Raw genomic sequence first — 7,751 nt, forward strand, 5'->3', positions numbered from 1 at the left:
TGTGTTATTTGGAAAGAAATGCTTAGCTATTTCATTTTTTCCCCCAATTAGACATTATTGCCGTATGCTTTCCAGGAAGAGTCGTTTTTGTTCAGTTTTACACCGAAAGCAAAACTTAAACTAAAACTAAAACATTTTCATTTTGTTTCTACTTGATGTGATAGCAATGCCTCCTCCATAAAATGAAATTTTCAATAGATACCTTGGTGTTCTGGTGAAAGAAGTTGATGGCAGGTGTCCAGTTATGGATGTAATACTTTCCTGTGGATGGGGAATTGTCTGAGGGAGGAAATTTGTCTTTATTGGCTTGCACTTGACCTTTGTCCATGGAAACATAAAATGCCTCTCTTGAAGTGTTTATAATATACAGCCAAATTGTCCATTAATGACTCATAATACACTAAACTATAAAAGTTCTGTGCACTTAAACCAAGAGAGCCACATGAAACAGTAGAATCATTAGTTGTGTGTGATTCAATGGTGACAGATTTTGGGGAAGCTACAGTTTTCTTCTGCTCAAACGGGCTCTTCACTGAGGGATGAGCTATAAAACGTAGTGGTTTGGAGGATCTTCTAGCCAAATGTAAAATAAAGTTTAGTGAGCTGACCTTAAAGAGGGGCCTACATAGGCTTGTGCTAAGAGAGTGGGTCTGAGAACTCCCCCCACCCCCGCTCTGGCATATACTTGTGAAAAGATATGGGCTGGACATCCCAGTTTTTAAATTTGAAAAATGAGTCCACGCTGACCATTTAAAAAGAAAGGGTTACATAACTCTCCCTTCTATTTGGAAGAGATAAAGACTAGCTTCTATTTCTCTGTGTCATTTTACTAGGCTGTTCACATTACAGGATGATTGCCTCACATCTGAGAATTCCAAAACCCTAAATACTCTGAAATGTCAAGCCTTTTGATTTTGAAATAGACAACGTTCATGGAAGTGTACACATCTGATCTCCTCTGATGTATTATACTACAAAGCACTGCATTGCATCCAGGCTATGAGGTGTGAATGAGACATGTTTGGAAACACTCTTGAACATGAGTTCAGAGTGGGCCTCGTCTCCAAAATATCTCATAATATCTATCCAGCATGTTAAAACCTGAAAAAGAGATTCAAGGTTCCTCAAATGTCTGATCCAAGAATTTTTGATACAGAATAATATACCTATATTGGATAGTATTAAGAGTACATAAAAATTAATTAGTGGGTTGCTTTAAATTCTGTGCTGTTTTAGTGTGTATCATAAAAAAAATGTTTTTTTTTCCATTGATTTCTCAGATAGAATTTAGAAGTCACTAGTTTTCTAGATTTCTAAGAATCAATTGTTTCTCCTGAAAATTCTTTCTTGAAATCTTCTATTTTAGAATTTTCACATTAGAGTTGATTATTTGAGAAGAAATTACACCCTGAAGTCTATAGATTGGATGTTACGGCAGTTATTCTTCCATTTAAACGCAGCTTTATTGAGTTCCAGGTGAAGCTTCAAACTGATGCCCAATTGCAAGGCACCGTGTAGTGTTTCTTTCACGAGCTGGATTTGGGTGCTAAGTTGCAAAGTGTACAAACTCTGCTCTCTTTTCAAACACTGTGGCTTGCCGTTTATCCAGTGATCCTTCTCCCATTTTTTGTTTCCTTAGGCACGGTGATTTCATCAGTTTCTTCACATGGTCAAAATCTGTGGTAGCTCTTTGATTGTCTATAAACTCAAAACTCACGAGAATTCCTCCTACTGTCTATATACACAAGATGATACAATGGTTATACTGTAATGGATATGTCTAGTAAATTTATCGGAAGAATATTATATCATTTGTCCGTGTACAGGAGTGCCAATCTTTCCCTTTGTATTTAAATAGATGTTTAATGAATTTTGTTACTTATTGAAAGGAAAACTTCAGGTGGACAGTAAATAAGTGAGGTAATATTTTCAGTCAGTGAATGAAGTGCCTTGGTCTATGGCTTCATTATGCTTTTCTCTTTGCTTCAGAGAGCTCTTGAAATACAACACGTGATGTAATATATAGGTAAGGTAATTTAAACATTGCCTTTAAACACAGGCAGTGGGAGATTCTTACTGTGTTTAATCAAGGGCTAAGTATGGGAAATATTTCCCTGTAGGTGGTAGTGTTAAGCAGAATGGAACATGCAAACTGATCATATTTTAGTACAATAAAAACCAATAGGAAGCTGTGTTCAAGGTAAGACTATAAAGTTGGTGTAACAAAGTTTAATAAAGCAGAGTCTTACAATTTACTTTATGAATTACTTAGGTAGTTTTGTCAACATTCCTATTTTGAGGAGACACTTGTGTTAATTCTTAGGAGCACATTTTTACACTCATTCTGGGTCATGCTTTACATACAAAGTCATATCCAGGGATGATGCAGAGAACTCACCCTTTTAAAATTCTATAAAGGTAACTTAACAAAAAATAATCTAAAATGTTATAGTCTCAATGAAAAACATTTTTACAAGTAAAAAGAAAGCATATTTGAAAAAGATAGGTTTAAGAGAATAAGCACTTGCTAAACTGTACTGGATCATTGTACAGTCTAACATGAAAAGTGCATCTTGCTCTTTGGTGGAGTCTGGGGCTCGTTTCCGAATCCCCACAGGAATCCTTTGCCTTTCATTACTGATTTTCTCACTGTTTTAATAACTGATGGTTTTTTTTTCCTGAAAATTTGCACCTCTTATCTTCTGTTTTCGATTTTAGGATTTTCAGCGTTAGAGGTGATTATTTAGCAAGGAATTGTACTTGATCTGGTGTGGTCCAAGGTGCAGCCCTGAGAAGTTATCTATGGTCAAGGGAGATAGTAGCTGACGACTCTGAGCTACCCGAGACTCTGTAAGCCTTTGCAACGGAAGAGAACCATAACCATCAGCACAAGGAACACTCACGACAATCGTGTGAGATGCCCGGAAGAATAAGCTTAGTTTAATTGTAGTCACATTGGATGGACTAGGAACCAGAGAAAACTGGTTTAACACATGTTGCATGACCAAGATAACTCCATTGTCATACATTTGACTCATACACCATGTCAGAAACTTCTTGGATCCTCACTTTGCTCTTCCATCATTTTGGATGTTTCTCTTTAATGAATGATCTTCTTGACTGTATGGGCAAGGAGAAAGGTAAATTTAGCGTTTGCCTTACTACTTCTAATTAACATACAAGTAAAGTGATTTGAAATGGCATAAAGTCTACAATGTCTACCGCATGGGCATCACTTGAAAGAGAGGATATCATTCGGAATATAATCATATAAAATGTGAATTAGAGTTGACCAAGCCCAAAACATTTCACACAAATGGGCAGGGAAAATGGTGCACAGAAGAGTAGAACATTTATTTCATGCTACAGACTGTTTCCTCAAACACTGAAACAAGAACCCACATGTTGGGATTCTCAACTTAGTTTCTGGAACTATATATTAAAATCAGACAGATCTGCTGTATGCCTGCCAATAAGGCACTCCTATAAAAATGACACATGGGACTTTATGGGTGCTCAGGGCTTATCCTTGTGATACTTTTAAGCATCCATTTTACTGTCCATTTACGACTCAAGATATTTCAGGTCAGCACTGAAATTGATATAGAACCCTGTGTTATATGGAAGATACACACTCAGAATTTTGGGCAAACATTCAGATATTATCAGCTCATTTGTAGCTATGATGTGCTAAAGAAAATTGTAAGCAGCAGGAAAAGAGTTCAGAACATGCCCTAACACCTTTATAAATAAAACTTTAAGCAGATAGAAAACTAGTGCGGTAAGAAACATAGCTAAAACTTCACTTTATCTAGGTAAGTTGTTAAAAAGATGAGTCCGCTTGTTTTCAGGAAGAATAATTATATCTTCAGTGTCACGTGTTTAGCTGTACTTCTCTTTTATAATGAGCTGATGAAAAGAATGAAAGTTACAGTATTTTTGCTGGCAATAGTTAAAGATGTCTTCCCACTCATGTTTTGACTTTAAGGATAAACAATTTGTGCTAGTTCTTATGGTTTTAGTAACACATTAACAAGAAGGAGAATGTATTAATTACATTTCAGTGATTAGGGTATTTTTCTATAATTTTAAAGCTGCTTGGAGAAGATGTTGGGGGGAGGCAACATGACCTTTTGGAGAATCAGCTTGCTTATACATCTAATCAATACAAAATATTTGCATAAGAACATTTATATGACCTCATGCATTTTTAATAAACTCCATATTACATTTGATATCAAAATATCGGGATCATTCTCTCCTACTCTATTGCAATTTGTATATGACATTACAATCAATGACTTTATTTTCATAGGTATTATCGGTGAATATATAGTATAGATATATAAATATAGATATAAGTAGAAATAGAAAGAGATAGACACACATGTATATGTATATATGAATACTTATTCTTGTCAGGCTATGATAAGTTAATCGTATGTGTAAACATAAATTCCAATTTATTACAGGAAAGTAAAATCTTAAGTTCTAGTAAACATTTCAAAATAAACAACTAAATATTTTATGTCTGTCTATCTCAGTTCATGTCTTATGTCAGTTCATGTCTTCTGCCTTTGAGGAGTCCTGATAGCTCACATAGACAATAAATAAAGAAAGAAAAAAGTAAACAAAAACAATTTAGAAGCTCCAAATAGAAACCTCTTTCCAGTGTCCCAGATTGATTGTGATAGTTGCTCCAGGTTGCTTTCATTTCCTCCCCATGTCCCTAGCCAGGAATCCAAGGAGGAATACTGTATAGGCCAACTCTAAAACGAAAAGAAAAGGGGAAGAGAGAAGGAAGCAGTATTTTTAACTGTGGGGAAGGCCACTATTTTAAAAGAGAAAGCAATGTGCTGACTTCCAACTTTTCCAGACGAGTGTGATCTACTTCTCTCCTGCAAGCCTCTTAAGATCTCCGTGTTTTGATGACTGGATGCACAAAAGGAAATGAGCAGTATACAGTATTTTTGCAGTTTCAAATTTAGCAATGAAAAGATGAAGAGGCAAAGGGAAGCTTGTTACCTAGCAGATGGGAATGGAGCTGATGCGGCACGCAGCTCCCATTGCTCCCCACTACCCTCTTTTGACTTCTCTCCTTTTTAGTTTTAATTCAACATTTGTAAAGCAGGCTGCAGAGTGGAATGTAGTTTTTCAGTGACACCTTCTCTCTTTGGTGCCTTCTTTACTCTCTGTACGAAGTATTGTGTGCCAGCTGCATGTTGGACCATTTACAAATCAGTTACTACTTGTAGATTCTGCTTATGGAAAAACTGCATCTTCTGATGGGACAGACAAGACATGGACATCCCAACAAAAACAACAAGCCAAGCAAACCCTATTTGAGAACAATAACTAGCTGGGTAATAAATCATGATATGAGGAAAGACAAAGATGAGGATTATTTTCAAAAGGATGTTAAATAAGCTGAACCTTTACTTTTCACAATCTCAATTAAGCTGTAACGTACAGGCTTGTGAAAAAGATCTACTGAATGTCTTGCATAAAGGAGGGGAGGCCTATTTAGTTAATTTTAAATTGTCAGCTCTCCCCCCATTCTTTCCATAAAATAAACTGTTTCTCAGAATAAGAGGGTTAAGAAAAGACCCAAGTGAGTCACTCCAATTTGTTTCCACATACTGAACAGTCAATAAAGAAATTTATTGCCTCATTAGGCACTCTGACTAGATTTCTGGAAACCTGGGTGACGTCAGACCAAAAAGCAACCCAGAAAGATGTTTTTAAAGTGGTGGCAGCTGAAACTATGTTTGAGATTGCAAGGTGTCTGTTAGGCTGCCCTGATGTGATGATGTTTTAAGCGATGGTGGTGGCAGGCAGCGAGTGGGCTGGGTCCAGGGGTAGGTGGAGAATGAGATGGAAGCTCTATTTTTATCAAGTTGTGAACAAACAGTGTAATCACTGGCACATAAAACAATATTGTAAAGTGATAGAGGAGAGAGGGTTGGAAGGGGTCTCAAAAACAGGCATCCTTAGGCTCTTCTCAAAGACAATGCAAATCAGGTCGTAGAACTGGATGATAAGCAAGACACACAGCAGGACAGTACCCCAACTTCCTCCTTCAGCTCCCCCACTCTTTGCTTAGCTGCTATTTAGCCCAAATGCACATGCTCAGAAATACAGTCACTCCTCCCTGGTCCCCAGGAAGCTGTAAGGCTCTGTCTCCCTGTGTGATTCAGAGACTCACTAGAAGTGCTGTGAAGGTAGGTCTTATGCCTGCGATCTTTTTGTAGAAATCTCTCTTAACTCTTGAGATGATAGAAAATCAAACTGGCCATGAGGAGGAGAGAATGGATGTGTTTATGAATGAATGTTGATTTTGTTTTTAAAATTGAAACAAACATTTTTCATGGAAGGAAAAGGAAATGTGAAGAATAATTTTTTTTTTAAATTTTGTGGAACACAGTGGTGTGTTTCGATTAACTTATACGTTGGCAGAAAAGCACATTGGTTGTGGTCAGTCTGTCCTGCATCAAAAGAGCCTGATAAATTGGCCATAATCAGCCATAATACAATGACAGTTTAAGAAGTTTCAAGATGAAATGACTAAAAATATTAATTTCCCATAGTGAATACCATGCCCGTGTGTGTCTGTGTGTATGAGAGAGAGAGAAGGGGGGGGATTTTAACAGTCTGATTTTTGAGAGGCAATAGAGACATAATACTTTAATATGAATTCTGCTTATTTTACTCTTAGACACATTTCTTACCATGGTTTTGTGTTATTACAAGTTTCCAGATTGAGAAATTCTGTACCCCTCCTTTCCTCTTTCAGTTCTAACACGTTAACTGTGATTTTTTTCCATCCGTCCACACCTAGAGAATAAAAGTCAAGAGAAGAAACCTGTGTTTGGTAGAGGCCTGAGACAGAGGCATTTGGAGAACATTTCATTCGAGTTTGGTGGATCTCTCTTGATAACTTTTTCTTCTGTTAAAAAAAAAGTGACATTTGCAGTGTATAACTTCAAATTGTCCTTGAAGGTTTTAAGGGCAATCAATAAATCTAAATTTTTGTCACAAGGGAGATTACAATCTACTTATAACCTGAATGAAGAAATTAAAGCAGAAAACGGCTCCTGCTGATTAACCTTTTTCTAATTAAGATTATAAAAGTTCCAAGTTTGAGATGCAGCCGAATGCAAATGTTTCCTACTTTGTACATTCTTCTACATATTATTTCTTTAAAAAGGAATCTAGGGTATTGTTTGTTGTGATTATTTATTGTCTGTTAATCTCCTTAAGTCTGTCCATCCTAAGTTGATCAATTGAGCAACCATTTAATTGATGGGCAATGTGTGATAGCAGACTGACAGAAAGTACTTGATTTAGAGAGCCCAGAGTGTACCTGGTATATATAGTAATTGCTCAACAAATATTCATTCAATGACTTAAATCATTAAGGGAAAAAATCTAGACAATGCTATTATAAAATTTATGAGGAAATATTGACATAGATCTAAAAATATTTGCATAGTGTTGGTGAGGAAATACAAGAAAGTTTTCCTTAGAGAAGCAGTGACATTCTTAGAGATAGTCAGGATTTAATCCGAGTGGTTATTCCAACAACAACATTAAAGCACATGTTACCACCAACTTATGTGTGCTGTTGTTCACTATATGTCTTGAGGTGTGTGCCTGGCTACTGGTCACAGGAGGTTAGGAAGCCAGATAAGACCTAGAAATAACTTTCAAGATGTTTTGAACTTTCAAGCTAAGCAGTTTATCTTCCTCTT

General features: G+C 36.5%; 1 long non-coding RNA gene across 1 annotated transcript; it reads right to left on the reverse strand.

Moving 5' to 3' along the window:
• Positions 1 to 2,214: 2,214 nt before the first annotated feature.
• Gm31258 lies at positions 2,215 to 6,836 on the reverse strand. The gene is made up of 3 exons (XR_384983.4): positions 6,729 to 6,836; positions 4,663 to 4,769; positions 2,215 to 3,120 (listed from the first exon to the last, which is right to left on the reverse strand). It is a non-coding gene; the product is annotated as a predicted gene, 31258 (long non-coding RNA).
• Positions 6,837 to 7,751: the final 915 nt, after the last annotated feature.

This window comes from Mus musculus, chromosome 16 (genome assembly GCF_000001635.26).
Source record: "Mus musculus strain C57BL/6J chromosome 16, GRCm38.p6 C57BL/6J".
NCBI lineage: Eukaryota > Metazoa > Chordata > Mammalia > Rodentia > Muridae > Mus > Mus musculus.